Source organism: Felis catus, chromosome B1, assembly GCF_018350175.1.
Source record: "Felis catus isolate Fca126 chromosome B1, F.catus_Fca126_mat1.0, whole genome shotgun sequence".
Taxonomy (NCBI): domain Eukaryota; kingdom Metazoa; phylum Chordata; class Mammalia; order Carnivora; family Felidae; genus Felis; species Felis catus.
In genome coordinates, this window is record NC_058371.1 from 65988508 (window position 1) to 66006214 (window position 17707).

At 32.4% G+C, this 17707-nt stretch overlaps 1 protein-coding gene and 1 long non-coding RNA gene across 5 annotated transcripts in view; one reads left to right on the forward strand and one right to left on the reverse strand.

Annotated features, from left to right (window-relative positions):
* FSTL5 (follistatin like 5) overlaps window positions 1–17707 on the forward strand; it is a 786930-nt gene that overhangs the window by 218315 nt on the left and 550908 nt on the right. The window lies entirely within an intron of this gene.
* The window catches only part of LOC123384890, a 38472-nt gene continuing 23410 nt past the window's right edge, over window positions 2646–17707 (reverse strand). The window contains exons 2-3 of the long non-coding RNA XR_006596606.1: window positions 13505–13557; window positions 2646–5511 (exon numbers count right to left, since the gene is read on the reverse strand). This is a non-coding gene — a long non-coding RNA (uncharacterized LOC123384890). The remainder of the gene's footprint in view (window positions 5512–13504; window positions 13558–17707) is intronic.

The window sequence follows — 17707 nt, forward strand, 5'->3', positions numbered from 1 at the left end:
TATTATGTATCTCCTAATATGATGTAATAAGTGCACAAATCATCTGCATAGTATATTTGTCCAAAGTAGTTAACTTTAACTTAAATTAAATATGATAAATCAATAGACAAATCTAGAATGTAAACTATTCTAGAAGATAAGTAGCTTACAATCTTCAAAACACACTAAACGATGGGGCTATAACTGTGAAGGAAAAGAACTAAGGAGCCATACAACCAAACACAAACTATGGAGCTTGATTATATCTTAGGTTAAAAAAAAATCATGGATACATTGATGTACATTAAGTAAAGACTAGTGTGAACTATATATTACTTGCTATCATGAAATTATTATCAATTTTATATGGTGTTATAATGATGCTGTATTACATAGAAGACCATCCTTATTCATAGGAGATATGTGCTGAAATAATTAAAAGTGAAGTTCATGACAGCTGTGGCTTACTTTCAAATGCATTAAACAGATATGTAGAATAGATAGATGGATGGATAAAATAGGGCAAATGTGAATTTTAAAATTGTTTTTAGATTATGAATAATAAAACATTATGAGTGATCTTATATTTTTTTGCATGTAAATAATAAATCATATTCACCACCTTAATGTGATTATTTAAACAAAAGAATAAATAGCTCTAAATATCCAGAAGTGTCCACTAACTAGTTTTCTGCTTTTTGGTTTTTGTTTTTTTGTGTGTGTGGTGATGAGGGTTATTTTAATATTTTCAAAAATGTTAACATTATATAATCAATAGCTTCATGAGATAGGTATGGAATATATGCATAGAAATATACATTTCAATATTTTATGGTTTAATTTTCTTAATGGGGAATAAATAATATAATTTTTCTAGAAAATTATCAATATTTGTGTATTTTTAATAAGAAGTCCTATTAGCCATTATTTTCAATGGCTATTAGACATAAACCGTGTTAAACAAAAACAGTAGGTTGCCTTTGGAGGTTTACATTATAAATAAAAGTAGAAAGGCCAATACTATTAGTTTTGTTTTCATACTGTTGGGACAATAACATGAATGATAAATGGATTCTTCATTGTTATGACAGCATCAAAATAACTTACAGATTTCATATAGTAATTCATTTTGGTAATGTCAAAACATACAATAAGTGTTAAGGTTTTTCAATCCCTATTTGTGATATAGATTAATAAAAATATCATATTGATGGAATCTCATGGTCAGCCTAATTCTGCTTTGGTAAAGTGTGTCTCATTATAAATGATGGGTTCACTTACAATTGAGACTTTTAACTTTGGGACTTTACAACTGCTCTGCTCTTTTCTGAATGAATAAAATGAAGATAGTTATAATAATCACCATGGAAAATAGAAAGGATGGTGTCCATTTGCAGAAAAATAATGATAGGAATAAAGGTTTAATCATGAAACCTTAGTCTTGGATGAATTTGCAATTCCCACATATATAGAAGGCTTTCTTCTGTTTCATAGGTTCCATGGGGTTTACCAGGTTCATGCAAATTTCTCAAACCTAAATATATCTTAAAATCACCTGATAAACATTCAAAAAACTACTCATATTTTGATCCCACACTGAGAAATTTTGATATTTATTTGTTGGGAGAAACAGTGTATCCCATTCTTCCTTTATCAGATCTTATGAGTATTTTCAATTAATTACTCTTAATACAAAGACCATCAAAGAGTGGCCTTCATGATTGGATACAGTAAATAAAGCAAGCAGTAGCATTACCAATCTCCCTTACCCATAACCTCCTATTTTATTGCAAAGGGGAATACGTTCATAGTCTGAAGTTCTCCACTCGAGATAAATGTGGGTGAAGATGAAATGCACATGAGGAATCATTAACGGACTCTGATTTGGCCATGCCTATATTTAATTGATTGGTGGTAGAGGTTGGGTCTCAGTACAACACAGTGAAGATTTTCCCTCCACTCTCATTATCAGAGTCAGAGAACCCTTCATTAGTGGTCTAACACTTCAATCATTACCACAAGTGGGAGTACTTTGCATTGTACTGAAGTACATTTCTAACACATTCTAAAAGTATTATGAAATATTTTTGAATACTTAGTAATATACATAAAACTTGGTGGTTTGCACACTATCTCATTTAATCTTTAGTATAACCTTATGGGTTTTACAAATATAATATATTATTTATATTTCTAATGAAGAATTCCTCATTGCTAGTGAAGAAATTGAAAAAGTTTTATTGATTTTTATTTTTCCAATAATTTGAGATACTTCATTTTTTGTGTATTAATTATCTCTCTTAATTTTGTGCTATTTATAAAATAAACGTGTTTTATTTCCAGTTCCACTCACATGTTATAACAATATTTAACAGAATAGGGCCTATCATAGGGCCCAGTGATATCTACACAGACACTACAGCTGTATTTGATATAGTTTATTTCAAAATTACCTTTCTTTTTTTATGTGTATATCTGGTTGTTTAAAACTGCCGTGAAACAACTTTCACTAAGTAATACAAAAGATATGAGACACTTTAGCAAATGATTTTCTTTTCTTTCTTTTTTTAAGTTTATTTATTTATTTATTTATTTATTTATTTATTTATTTATTTATTTTGAGAGAGAGAGAGAGAGAGAGAGAGAGAGAGAGCGCAAGAGCATGAGCAAGGGAGGGGCAGAGAGAGGGAGAGAGAGAGAATCCCAAGCAGGCTCCTCAGTGCAGAGCCTGACAGAGGGCTCCAATTCACAAACCATGAGTTCATGACCTGAGTCGAAATCCAGAGATCAGAACCCAACATGAAATTCAGTCTGGTGCTTAACCAACTGAGCCACCCAGGCACCCCAGCAAGTAATTTTCTAACTCTGTGTGGCAGTAAGTGGATCTGAATAATCCTCCCTAGGGACAATGATCAGCCTGGAGAAATAGATGAAGGCCACAGGTGAAAGTTTTTAGGTCATATTAAGGAAATATAAATTTCTTATGATCAATGAGAAGCCATTAAAGAATTATAAACAGTATGTGTGGTTGGAAAAAGAGAGAAGACATTGTGATTAGGTTTGCATTTCGTACAAACAACTGTTGTTGAATGGAGGAGAATGCTTTGGATAGTGGCAGTGGAGAAGCTAATAAAACACTAGTAGTCCATGTTAGAGTAATGGTATCTGTATTATTTATTTGTGGTGATGAAGTACCACAGACACAGAAGCATATAATGAAACACATTTTTGCCTCAACGTTTCCATGAGTCAAAAGACTGGGCAAAGTTGAAATGGGTTCTCTGTTTCTGGATCTCCCACATGTAAGGTGTTAAGCATGGCTGGAGTCTCATCTGAAACTTCAAGTGTGGAAATATCCCCCTTACAAGCTCACTCAATTGTAGACGCAATTTAGTTTCCTGAGGTACTAGATGCCCGTTTGAATGAGGGCCTTGGTTTCTTGCTGTCTGTTGACTGGAGCCCAACATCTTCAGTGCCTTGCCACGTGGTCTGCTCCACAGGGCAGCTCCCAACATGGGAACTTGCTCCAGCAAAGTCAGCAGGAGAAAGAGTTTGCTAGTGAATCAGATGTCATTCTTATGACATCCCAATATATTTCCCATATTCTATTGTTAAGGAGTAAGTCATCGTTTCCTCCCACAATCAAGCAGGGAGTGGAAGGTTGAGAGGAGGCGTTATACGAGTGAGTAAATACCAGCAGGTGGGGATCATTGAGGATTATCTTAGAATCTGTGTACTATAATAATTTTGACTTGCTATAGTTCCTATGAAGGATAGAAAGTAGGGCAGAGGATTTTGACATTATCAGATAGTATCTTCAACTTGGTAAGGGATTGGATAAGGTAAGGGTGGGAGAATGATTTCAAGAATATTCTACAATCAGTTGGAGGAAAGATGCTGGCTTTACTGATTGATAAATGAATGTTTATTTATAACATTGGCTATTTGGATTTTTTGAGATACGCACAATTTATAACTAGATCTTTTTGCATTATGTCGGTTGATAGACTATGGCTGCTGCCTTTTGTATTCTGATATTTACTCAGGAAATGTATAGTTTTCAAAGAGAAATCCATATTATTTATTTCAATATTTTCCTCAGGAATGTTGAGACAATCAAAATTCCTACTCCCTGATCTTGATCACCTCATAATAATATGTTCATGTCTGAAGATGGTTCTCCAGGTTCCTTAGAAAATTTGTGAAAATAATTGATAGTTACCTTAAGTCATCCCAGATTATATAAAATATGTAAGAAGACTTAAAAATAGCTTAGAAATTCTGCAATATGGGATTTATAAAATTAATTTCTGATATACCAAACTAGAACTATATGGCATTTCTGGTATTTCTGTTTATAACCTATTAAAACATTTTTTTAATGTTTATTTGTTTTTGAGGAGAGAGAGACAGAGCATGAACAGGGGAGAGGCAGACAGAGAAGGGGACACAGAATCTGAAGCAGGCTTCAGGCTCTGAGCTGTCAGCACAGAGCCTGATGTGGGGCTCCAACTTACAAGCTGTGAGATCATGAGCTAAAGTTAAATGTTTAGCTGACCGAGTCACCCTGGCACCCCTGGGCCTATAACCTATTAAAAAAAGTATTTTTATATGGTTCAAGGTGAAATTACACTACCTTTTATCTGATTTGAGAAACTCCTCTCTATCTCCTGAAATCTCCAGTCTGAGTCATTTTATATGAGCAAAATATATAAAAAAATAAATATTTAATATTTACCATTGCTATTATTATGTTATGGCAGTAATTGATATATGCATTAGCAAGAAATTATTATTACTTTCTAGTAAAATAATTCATAGGCCCAGATGGAAAAGTCATTTCTTAATGATGAACCATCTCTCTTTTTATGTAATTACATTGCTTACAGAGAGTACACAAATGAAATAGAATCCATACCAAGTATTAACTCTAATTTCTACATGATTCACTTGAATTTCATTGTTCAAATATAACTGATACACTCAGAGCTGCTTAGAATATAAATTAATTTTCAACCATGTATTGAAATCATATTATTCTTTTTGCATTTCAGAGATTTGTATTGTGAATATTTGCATGCATTACCATGGGGATTTTGTTTCTAATATTCTGTCTTTAATGGTCTTTTCCTTAAACCAGGATTAAATGTGTGCCTTTTAGAAAACTTTTTGCTCAATATTTCAGCCTGAGAGAGTTTTGTACAGGATGAAATCTCTGTTTCTCACTGCACAGATGCCTTCTCCATAAGGCAACATTTTACTTTTTTCTTAGTTCAATCTGGATACCAGATTCCTGAAAAATTAAAAAATATAGTCTTATATGGATTAAGACTTTTTTAAAAATGTCATGTCTTGAAGGAAATGTAATGTGCTCTCATGAAACTTTGGTTGTCACCACAATTCCACACTTTTAAACATTTAGTTCACAAGTCTGTATTCTTCTTATTGCTCTTTTCTTCCCAAATCCAGACTCAACTCACTGATACTCAGGATCAATTAATGCTTCCACACTGCAAAGGTTCCGTTACGAATCTGAAAAATATTATTATTGATATAGTCAACATAAACTTGCTAAATTCAGAATAAGTTCTGGAACTGTAACATTTTAGTGTTTTTAAAATCTGTTCTTACTTTTTTATTCCTCTATCATGATCTTGCTTCAGGTCCTCATTATCTCCATCTGGACTATTTTAATAGTGGAAGCCTCAAAAACATTTTCCACATTTTACAACTTTTATTATTTTTTTAATCACATAATTTTCCTGAATTTCCATCAAATCCAGTCCAAATTTCTTAGCCCCACACGTAAGAGTCTGGTCCTCACCGGCCTCTTCAGCTCATAACCTTTCACTCTCTGCGCTGAAACTTACACTATAGGAATCATAAACTAATTACATTTTTTCAAACACACACCATACCCTTTATCTCCTCTAACCCTCCCTCATTTACTCATGTATTATTAATCATCCCACCTCCCTTATACATTTTTTTTTCTTTTTCCCCATTCCCCCCACTCCCTATTTCCTCCCTTTTCCCTCCTCTTCTCCCCCTTCTTGGATTGGACTAATGAATCAGTTCCTCCAAAAAGTCCTTACTCATCCTGAGACCAAGTTCTTCCTCTTCTATTTCCCTACAGCACCCTACAATACATCTATAATAGCAGGTGTTATCTTTATTCATTCTGCTGGAAATAAAGGTGTATCATATAATTGGGTGTATTTTACATTCAATAAAATAGAAAACATAGTGTTAGATTTTGAGGAATATTTTGTATCATTGATTTTCCTTCTATCTCTGGCCTAACTGCCTACTTGGTTGAAAGTTTAATTATTTTATTTCTTCCAAAGCAAAGTACCTACATTAATATCTTGATTTCTAGGTGCCCCCTAACAAATTCTACTTGTCCTTCTATAAACTAGCTCTTTTACATGATCCTATAAACATGTTGCTGCCCTCATTTATATAGTCTTAATTTCCAACTTTCATTTTTATTTCCCTCCAAATGCTGAACATCACAACCAGTTAATGTTGGTTATTACATATCCTTTCTTTCTTCTTTCTTTCTTTCTTTCTTTCTTTCTTTCTTTCTTTCTTTCTTTCTTTCTTTCTTTCTTTTTCTTTCTTTTGGGATGGAAATCTATTTTATGTTCTTGTCCTATCCTCTGCCCTTTTGAACATACTAACCTACAAACTATAAACATAATCTTAATTATTATCATTTTACTCTACATTCCAAATGGTTGACTCACCAATATGCTTTAAGGTAAGCTTATGTTGTTAGAGGCGATATTCATATGATGTATTGATCATTTTCTCAAACATTCACTGCTTGTTTCATTTTACCAACATCTGTATCAACAGTGCCCATATGCCAGGTTGTTCCTCTTTATGTCTTCACCCATTCTGTTGGTGCTATGTTGAAATACGTCCTCTATGTATATGTTATTCTTTCATCTATTACAGGCTGAGTTTCTTAAAGCACTGTGATATTCAATTATGTATCTTCTATATCTGTGGCTTTAGCTAATCTCTCCCAATGATATATGGCCCAAATACATTAAAACATTTCTTATAAATGCATTTCTTTCCAAATAGAAGCAAACTTAAGTGCATTTGGAAGTTTGTGACTTGGTATTAGTCTATATTTTTAGATTATAGAGGAAATGCTTGCCAAATTTGTATATGTCTTGAAGTTCTGATAGAAAATAAACTAGGTAAATATTTTGTAACCCTAAGCATGCCAACATTAGGCCAAGTAGTTTTAGTATAATCGGACAAAATATGTTACTTCCAGGCTTTGGTGGACAAAATGACTTGAGAAAGGAAACAGTGAAGCAGCAGAAGAAAGTATGATTTAAACTTATTTGTATATACTTAATAGGTCATTTGAGAGAATAGGTTAACTGAAGCTGCACTTTCTACTAACAGTAAATATGGAATACTATTTTCACATATAGGCTGGCCTTTATTTCCAGAAACATGTGGCCTCTCTTCCCCGCCACCACCCTGGTATCTGTACAGACAATGCCAGTGAATGTGATAAAAAGTTTCACAGCCAACTCATAAATTCCTGGTCCTTAGATATTTCTTTTGAAAAAGGCAAAGTAATGTGTATATTTGTGTGTGTGTGTGTGTGTGTGTGTGTGTGTGTGTGTGTGTAAATGTACATATATGTATTATGGGTGTTAGTGGGAAGCATAATTATTTTCTTTGCTTATTTAAAGTCTGTTAGGACAAGAAGGATTGTTCTTCTCTTAATACCCCAAAGGATTAATAAGTAGAGGCTAAAGTGAATATATTTGGCTCTATAAAAACTAAATATTAGTTTTAAATAATCAGGATGCTAGAGACAAATTTAGCAGGCAGTGTTACTGCTGCGTATAACAGGTATTCAAACATATATGGATTGAATGCCTGGCTGAAAAGCTTTGGGGGGAGATTAAAATATCAAATGAATGGCCTGTTTTAGAATGTCTCTGAGGTGCCTTCTAAATCTCAGATTACCTATTTTTTTAATGCTCTGTTCCCAAATGGCCAGTTTATATATTAGGTAGGGAATTTCTGTTCTGAATTTATGCTATAAGAAAAATACAAATATTTTATTTTATATGACTATGAGAAATATGCAGTAGTACATGTATAGTACAATGTATTTATTTGATTTATAAATATACTGTTTCTCAAGTATGTGTGTTTTTACCTCTTTCATAGACTATATCACTTATTTCAGTGGAAAGAATGAGAATTTTTCAAAAAATTGCATTTATATTTTATACATTATATATAATATTACGCACATACTTAATAATGAAGATATATTTCTCCCTTAACCAAGTTTTTCTAACATTTTTGCCAGATGAAGTCTCCTTGTATCATATCACACAATGTCGTATCATGTAAGTTTAAGAACAATACGTTTTACAGATAAAGAAATATGTGCAGATTAATAAACTACCCATGGTCCCTCAGTTAATAGGAGAGGGTATTTTTTAAAAATCAGAAGTACACCAAACCCTTGTTCCTCACAACTGCATTATATTTTTAAAGAACAACAAAGAAGCATTTGTTTTATTTATTTTTTTCAACGTTTATTTATTTTTGGGACAGAGAGAGACAGAGCATGAACGGGGGAGGGGCAGAGAGAGAGGGAGACACAGAATCGGAAACAGGCTCCAGGCTCTGAACCATCAGCCCAGAGCCTGACGCGGGGCTCAAACTCACGGACCGCGAGATCGTGACCTGGCTGAAGTCGGACGCTTAACCGACTGCGCCACCCAGGCGCCCCTACATTTGTTTTATTTTTAAAACATCCATAAGCACAGTGGATATTAAAGGAAAACTCTTTCTTGGAAAATTCTCTAGTTTATTTTCAGCACAAAATATTCTCTTCACTAAGGTGTCTGGAAGAAGATATTTCTTTAAATATGAAGGCTTGAGATTCCCCATTCATCATTTTCAATCCTTTCTATTAGTCTTAAAAATTGAAAAAGAAACATTTTTATTTTCAGAAAGAAGTTTAAATCAGGAGCCTGTTTGAACCAACTACTTCCAGTGATTAATGCTTTTAAAAAAGAAAAGTTAATTTATTCTAGATAAATTGTGTCTCAAATGTTATAGTGTGAGGATGCTTTTTGTCTGTCTGCCCTTAATTTTTTAAACACTTCAGTTTAATACAAGAAGTTATATTATCTTTAGTTCCTCTATATCTTTATAGCATTTGACCATAAGTCAATAACTTACAAGTGTACTTAATATAATTGCTTATTTTTTCTCCTTTCCTTAGAATCAGAATCATCCTGTTTTTAGCTTTCCTCTTCCTAGAGTTATTTTTTCCTTTTCTTTTGTTTCTTTTTCTTCTTCCCTTCTCTCTTTCTTTTTCTTCTCTCTTTCTCTCTCTCTCTCTTTTTGTGGGGGGATTATATTTGTTGTGTGCTTTTTGTTTAGGAAAGTATTGACTTTGTTGAGGGAATATGGAGGCAGGCTATTCATCTTGTTTCTAGCTCAATAAACCTTTAAAATGAGTGAAGAAGAAATTCCATAAGGTGGAGTTTCTCAATAGTATGTGACAGAGACATGTCAACTTCCTTCAACAACTGTGATTCTAGCCTGGATTTTTTTTTTCCAAGTCTAATATTTTATTTTCTTCCTTTATTTTTCTTTCTTTCCTTTCTTTCTTTCTTTCTTTCTTTCTTTCTTTCTTTCTTTCTTTCTTTCTTTCTTTCTTTCTTTCTTTCTTTCTTTTTAATTTACATTTAAGTTAGGTACCATACAGTGTAGTCTGCCTTCAGGAGTAGAACCAGTGATTCATCTCTTACATATGACACCCAGTACTCATCCTAAAAAGTGCCCTCCTTAATGCCCGTCACCCATTTAACTCAGCCCCCACCGAACCCCACCCCTGCTTTCTAGCAATCCTCAGTTTGTGCTCTGCATTTAAGAATCTCTTATGGTTTGGCTCCCTCTCTGTTTTTATCTTTTTTGCTTCCCTTCCCGTGTTCATGTGTTGAGTTTCTCAAATTCCACATGTGAATGAAATCATATGGTATCAGAGTTTCTCTGACTGACTTATAATGGATATAGCTAGATGACTATCTCAGCTACATTAAACTAAAACCAAAAGTTTTATTCAAATTCCTATATTTAGGTAATGCTATAACATGGTTTAACTATGAGACAATTGTTTGTGTGTTTGAGACATAAATCTCAAATTACTAAATTGGGCAACTTTTTATGAAACTTTTATTTGTAGAAATTAAATATTGAGAGTATTATCTAAAAGGGACAACTTCAATTTTAAAATAGTTTATCTGTGTTCCCTTTAGAACAGTCAATAATCTGTTTAGAAATTTGAAAATTTAAATGAAATATGAAAATGTTTATATATAAAATGAATTATTCATATAATGACTTAATTTATTCAGGAATTATTATCATTCAAATAGAAATCAGAAGAAGGAGTACTAGAATGTACTCAATATTGTGTATTTTAGTAGTGTAACTTTTGATTTTAGAGAGCAGTTTATAGTTGTTCATCAATGACATTTTGAACTCATGAGGCTTAGCTGGTAACTGATTCTGTATACAGAATAAAAGGCTGGAGGGGAAATAGAAAACAAGTCAGTTAATCTTATACTACTTTTATGTGGAGAGGGTTAACAGGTTTCTTATGGCTAAGTTAGTTGTGACTAAGTCCATCTTATGTAAAATGTTTCCACTGAAAGATCTAGATTTTCTTTCATGTTAAGCTATGAGTAAATCATTCATTTGACTTACGTAAAGCATTATTTTATAAGGATGGAGTGGATGTACCCAAATAAAATCATGATGTCAAGGAAGACGTTCTATATTAGTTTGCTCGGGCTGCCATAGCAAATTGCCCCAAACAGGATGGCTTGAAGAGAAGAAATTTAGTTTTTCACAGTTCTGGAGGCCACAAGTTTGAGACCAAGGTTTTGGCAAGACTGACTCCTTCTGAGTACCATGAGGGAAGGATCCATTCCAGGGATCTTTCTTTGACTTACAGACGGCCTTCTCCTTATGTCTTCACATTTTTTCCCTTTTGTCTACCATTGTGTCCAAATTTCCTTTTCTTATAAGGGCTTTAGTAATATTGGAGTAGGGTCCACCTAATAAACTCATTTTGACTTAATAAACTTTGTAAGGACACTTCCTTCAAATAAGGCCACATTCTAAGTATTGGGGGTAAGGACTCAAGCATACTAATTTGGGGAAGGGACACGCCACCTCATTGGTGGCTTTTGTTTGATATTTCCTTAAGTGCTTATGAAAATGTCCTTAAAGATTTCCTGAATAATTCATTTAGTGTTTTATATGTAGCAGTGCAAAGTAAGCGATTTAGTGAAACCTAGAATGTAATGCTTGAGATCAACAAAATCAGGATGGATGATCTCAAATTATAGAGCTGTAAGCCAAATTTCAGTGTGAACTGAAACTTAAGCTTTCATAATCTCATTTATCTGCTTAGTATGAATCAAATAAAATACATTAAGTTTTCTTGTGATAGCCTCATATTTCCTACCATAAAACTTTATTGCAAATCAGCTCTGTGGCAATAAGAAAATCACACACACACACACACACACACACACACACACACACACAGAATGCACACTCACACACAAATGCTTCCACACAAAATAACAAATTTATATGTACACATACATACAGTAAAATTTACTAAGTCCCAGGTGTTTTACATAACATTTATTTAACCTGGCTATTCAACAGTCCCTAAATTAATAACTAAGTATGTAGGAACTTTCTAAACTGTGACAGACTACCCATATCCTACTGATAATTGGTGAAAAGAGAAACATTATTTCCAAGGCATCTAAGTTGGATATCTAAATATATTTACCAGTAGAAAATGGCAATCCCTATCATTTTTCATCCCTTAAATCCCTCCACTCTGTGCTGTAAAGCAAGTGCCTGAAAAATGCTGTATTCAGTATTAAGCAAAGTGTGAATTATTGCTCCCTGACTTATTTAAATATCCTTTATAAGAAGAGCAGGAAGAAATTGTTAAACTGAAAATAAAAAGCCACAGTGATAGGCAAATGATCATTCACTTGCTAGCAAGGAATTGCAATTTGGGGAGCACAGATTCTGTGTGTCCCACATGCAGGGTGAAAGCAAGGAGTTTTTATGAAGAAGCAGAAGAGGGAATAATTAAATAAGTTAAAAAAACAAAGTTTGCTATGGATGTTAACTAGCTAAACTATTCTGGGTTATACATTGATTCACTACTGATTCCTACTTCAGAAAATCCCAAACCATCGGTCTTATGAACAGGATGTCCATTCTCCTGTTGAGTTTTCAAGAAATTGTTTATAGCTATTTATAGTTTTGCCCTCTCCAAAGATTTTGGCCCGGTTCCAAAAAGAAAAAAAAAAAAAAAGATATGGCAGTTTTTCTGCAGTGGCTCAGGCTGTATGTTAAAATTGTTCCAATCATGTCAGTTTTTCAAAAAAGGAATAAACAATAATGGCCTCCTCAGTAGATACATAGGTCACATTCTTCCCAAATTTATTTCTACTGGGCATAGCAAATGCGTATCTCAAGACAAATCCTGTCTGGTCTTATACAGACTGTGAGCTACCCACTCAGTTTGCTTTCTAGTGTGTTCTCTTTCTCACTCTCTCACTCCAGCTCTCTCTCTCCCTCTCCCTCACACAAATTAAATGAATAATTAGTTTCATAAAAAGTAAAAGGTGAAAGATACCAAGTAATATTAGTTTCACTCTCTAGTTCAGATGAAAAATCTAGTTACCATTCCAAGGTGAAATTATCAACACTCTTCGATCCTCTCTCGTGCTCAAATGAGATTGCTACAAGATCTAAATCCCTAAAACGTATTAGGGTAGACCTAGTCTTTAGTCCTATAAATTTGTGACACTTAAACTATTTAGAGGGTGGTCACATGCTTAAGATTCTGGATATAGTTGTATAAGGGACCGTAGGTATCGAATGGAAGTTAAGGTCAACTAACAAAGGTAATGGGCCCATTAGAAATATTAATGATTAAGGTATAATAAAAAATTCAACAACCCATGAAAAAACATGTGTTTGAGGAAAAATATTCAAAATAATTAATGTATACTTCCTAATAATCAGTTATCCTTTAGATTTAATAATGCTTTAAGGGATACCTTAATAGTTTTACATCAACTCTGGATGCTTTCTTAAAATTAGATAGGCATTATCCTGGTCTAGAATAAAATAAAACAATGCAGTGATGAACCAACAATTAAGGATGGTCTTATTTGTTACAGAGAAATTATTATACTTTTCTAGGCGCTCAGGAAAAAAAATTCTGGAAAGTAGTGACCATATGTGATATAAAATTAGGAATGTTTTATCCCAAATGTAACTCTTATAACTAGAAGCTAAATCTCATGTTTCACGAATTTCTATTACTATCATGCTGTGTCCTAGAAGGCAAATACAGGAAGTTATTAATATTTATGGACTAAGAATGAAGCAAACATTATAAATTAAATATTACCTGTTTTCATAGAAGAGTACAGTAAACTGACCACAAATCTGGCAGATGATTTCCTATGGTAACAGAAGAAGAAAAACCACAGGGGGTCTTTAAAACAGTTAACCTTCGATATTATTAAATCTCTCACTTTACCACATGCAAGAGCCTGAGATTTCTTGATGTAAATAATAAATAGCTAATTCCTGGAATTTCAGCTAAAACTTTGTAGTATTTTTATTCAACATAATGTAGCTTCATTTCACTATGTGGTTTTGAGAGGAAAACTGTAACAATCTACATGTAACTTGAAATGTGTTTAAAGAGCTACTGCAAAGCTCTTTTGAATCTAATAAAGAATTTGATAAATTGATTTTTAATTAAATAATTCAAAACCAAAATCAGTGAGCTGAAGTGTGAAGATGTCATTTTCTGCTAGAGGTGAAATCTGACTTGAAATTTTCCACTGCAGTCAAAATCATTGCCAATCGAGAAGATACCCTCAGATATATTCTTCAAATTATAATAAAAGCCACCTTCAATGCAGTGTCTTTATTTGATATCTATCATATTTCAGGGTCACATAGAATTGAATAGGGACTAAAATCATTGCAAGTGTGAAAAGTTAGTATTTAACATTCATAAAGTTTAAATACAACTAGGGGGAAAAAAGGATATTATTTAAAAGTTAACTTCCTGAAATCTTTTGTCTCAGTAAAAATAATAAAAAAACTATACATAATTCAGAATTCATGGAGATATATTATTATGTGCAAGGATCTCATAAGATTACTATTACAACCAATTTCCAAAGTGTCTTAGTAATTTCAGAAATTATTTAAATCACTTTTCCATATATTTTACAGTTAGCCATGTGTCCAGAGTAAGCAGGGGGAAAATGCCTTGAATTTGTACAGTTAGTATAGTGTCATATTAATACATAGGTGAGACCATTAATTGGTTATAATATTAAGTTTGCATTTTGTGTTGAAATCAACAATAGGCAAACTTTTGTGAAAAAATTAATTTGAGGAACTCTTTTTATTGAATTGCATCAACCTCTTGCAAAAAGTCAGTCATTAGAAATGGAAGGTTCATAGAAGCATACATTTTAAAGAATACCATATTTTAGATTATGATTTTCTTTATATGAGTTTTCAAGTATAGATCCTAATTCATGTTTCTGCAATATAAGGTTTTACTCTTTTAAAGGTGGAAATGTATGAGAGCATAATTAAGTTATCTAAGGAAGAGCCATGGTTACTGTTGTATTTCAGCTGCAGTGAGAATTATGCATAATAAATAAACCTGCAAATGAGGAAACTTGGTGTGAATGCTCTGTTTTGATTTATATTTTAAAAAAATTCAAAATCAACTTCTTAAAAATGCCCTTCTTGTAACTGTATGCAATATATGAAAGATTTCTGAAAAAATATCTTTTTAACCAAGAACATTTTTGCGATCTTGAAGGTGACTCTATGAACTTGATAGAACAAAGGGAGACTTCCTATTTTACTATTTTACAGTTATTTTGAATTCATTTACAAGAAAGTGCAAGGAAAAAACAGTAATTATCATCTACTATATTCACATGTTCTCCATAATCCTTTACTTAAATGATTTTGTTTAAACTTACAGCAATTCTGTGAGTTATTATATTTCCTCTCTATTGGTAGTAAATTGGGCTAAACAAAATGCAGCTAGCAAGTGGCATAGCTGGAATTCAAACTTAGTTTAATCCCCAAACCTATGCTTTTTCTTTCATAACAATACTTACCTCTCAAAGTGCAGTATACATCAACATACATATACATACATATACACACACACATACACACACACACACACTTTTATTTCCTTTCTTGAAATATCTTTATAAATTAAAATAATCCTTAATGGGGTTCTAAACATTCTTTGATAGCAACATTTTGATACACTATATACAGATAGCTTTTCAAATAATTTTTGGTATTAACAAGTACAAGAAGTACTTGTTAATTGCATACATACACCTATGAAAATGCATGTTACTCTTGTTGGTAAGATTCAGCTTTTAGAAGAATGGCAACTTTTATCCATTATTGTAATAATAAGGGGCTACTTGAGAGAAGGGGAAAAATGGATTCTGATCTCTAAATCACATGTCTAGAATATAAAAATTTTACATCAATTTTCCGCAATTAGAAAATGAATGTGTTTAAATGATAGTCCTTCAAGTGCCTTGAGAAATAACAGTTTTTTAGTTCTATGGACATGCCTGAAATTGCAGTTAGTGATTATCTAAATAGTGGTTTAAAGAGTATTAAGGTCTCAGTTAATAAGCTGTATCAATGACAAAATTATTTTTAATTCATAGTGCCTGCCCTAGAAGAACTTAAAAGATAGGGCATCAAGTTATGAAAATTAAAAGATGGATAATCAACAGTAAAGGTAATAATAAAAGATGCTATCATACAGTGCTTCTAATTCCATTTTCAAACGAGCAGTATGGGCAATTATTCCTCTCAGTTCATAGGAAGGTACCAATTAGAGTGTTGAGGGGTTACAATAGAGGAAAAGAGAATTATTAGATCTCAAAAAAGGAACAGTGTTGGCTAAAGTAGGAAGCAGAAAAGATTTTCTAATTCATATCACAATAATTGCACACTGAGAATAATGTTAGGTTCTTAGACAAAATATTTAAAAGAACAAGTGGGACTGTATTCTTAGGTAACTTAGAATCTACTTAGGAATGTTTATGTAAATACTCAAATTTTGTTCTGTAACTGTCTTAATATTCTAATATGGTACAAATATTTTAAATTTGAGAGTAGGGTACACAAATACTTAAATACTTCATGCGATTTTATTCATGTTTGACTTATTCTGTGAGTGTCTGTGACTCAATTTTTATAAATAAAAAGATTCTATTGAAATAAATATAAATTTTATGTCATATTAACATATAATATCATCAACACCTATTACTATATTTAGCATAAGTAAAATATATGTCCGACTAGTTAGTAGATAATTAATTTATTTAAAAATACATAAATTCACTCAATTGGGACCCACCTGACCCAATTTGTCTAGTTGAAAAATTGTATAATTACAGTGTGGGTTTTTTTGTTTTGTTTTGTTTTCCAGTGTGTTTTTTTTTTATGAAGTTTAAAAATGATATGAATTTTGGTAAGAAGAACTTTTAAAAATTAATACTCAGGTACTAATTGAATTCTACAATATGTAAAAAGAAGTTAATATCACCAAATTATCAACTTTGGAGACATTGATGTTGTTCTGTTTTATGGACAAAGCTTTGATAATTGTTTTGGAGATGGAATGAAAGTTCTCAAGGTTTAAAATTTTCAATTTAATAAGAAATGATGGTTATTAAATAAAGAGAAGATGTGATTCAGAATTCAAACTTTATATTTATAAAATATTCATGTATGTTTCCTTCCAGGGTGAAATGGTGAATATAACATTTATTTGCTTATTATATCTTTGGGACCAAAGAGACCAGTTAAGCTAGTAGCTATGCAAGGTATCATTTCAAATTTTAAGATCTATTACAACCAAAGTTATTTCTTCAAGTTTTCATTCCTTTTGAAAGTAAAGAGCAAAATACAGCTAGTTATAAACATATAATCCATATAGGCAAGAATATATATAAGAAAACTTCACCAAGTAGTTATATTTAATGAGATATACATGTAGAGCAATAATTTAAATTTAAAAGTTTTCATGTTCATTTACAAATGAATTCACTGCATTTCCTGATTATTTTCATCATAGTTCATGAATCTTTATAACTTTGAGTTGTTAACATAGTTTTCCCATTCATATCAGAATTTTTTTAAATTTTTTTTTGACGTTTATTTATTTTTGAGACAGAGAGAGACAGAGCATGAACAGGGGAGGGGCAGAGAGAGAGGGAGACACAGAATCTGAAACAGGCTGCAGGCTCTGAGCGGTCAGCACAGAGCCCGACGCGGGGCTCCAACTCACTGGCGGTGAGATCATGACCTGAGTCGAAGTCGGACGCTTAACCAACCAAGGCACCCAGGCGCCCCCATATCAGAATTTTTAAAAACTATTTTTGCTTTAAATTATCTTCTCAAAATTTCTTACTATTTTAATACCATATCAGGCTTGCATTTGGTGGAAAGCAGATACTTAAATGTTTGTTTATTTATTTATTTATTTATTTATTTATTTATTTATTTTGAGGGAGAAAGAGACAGT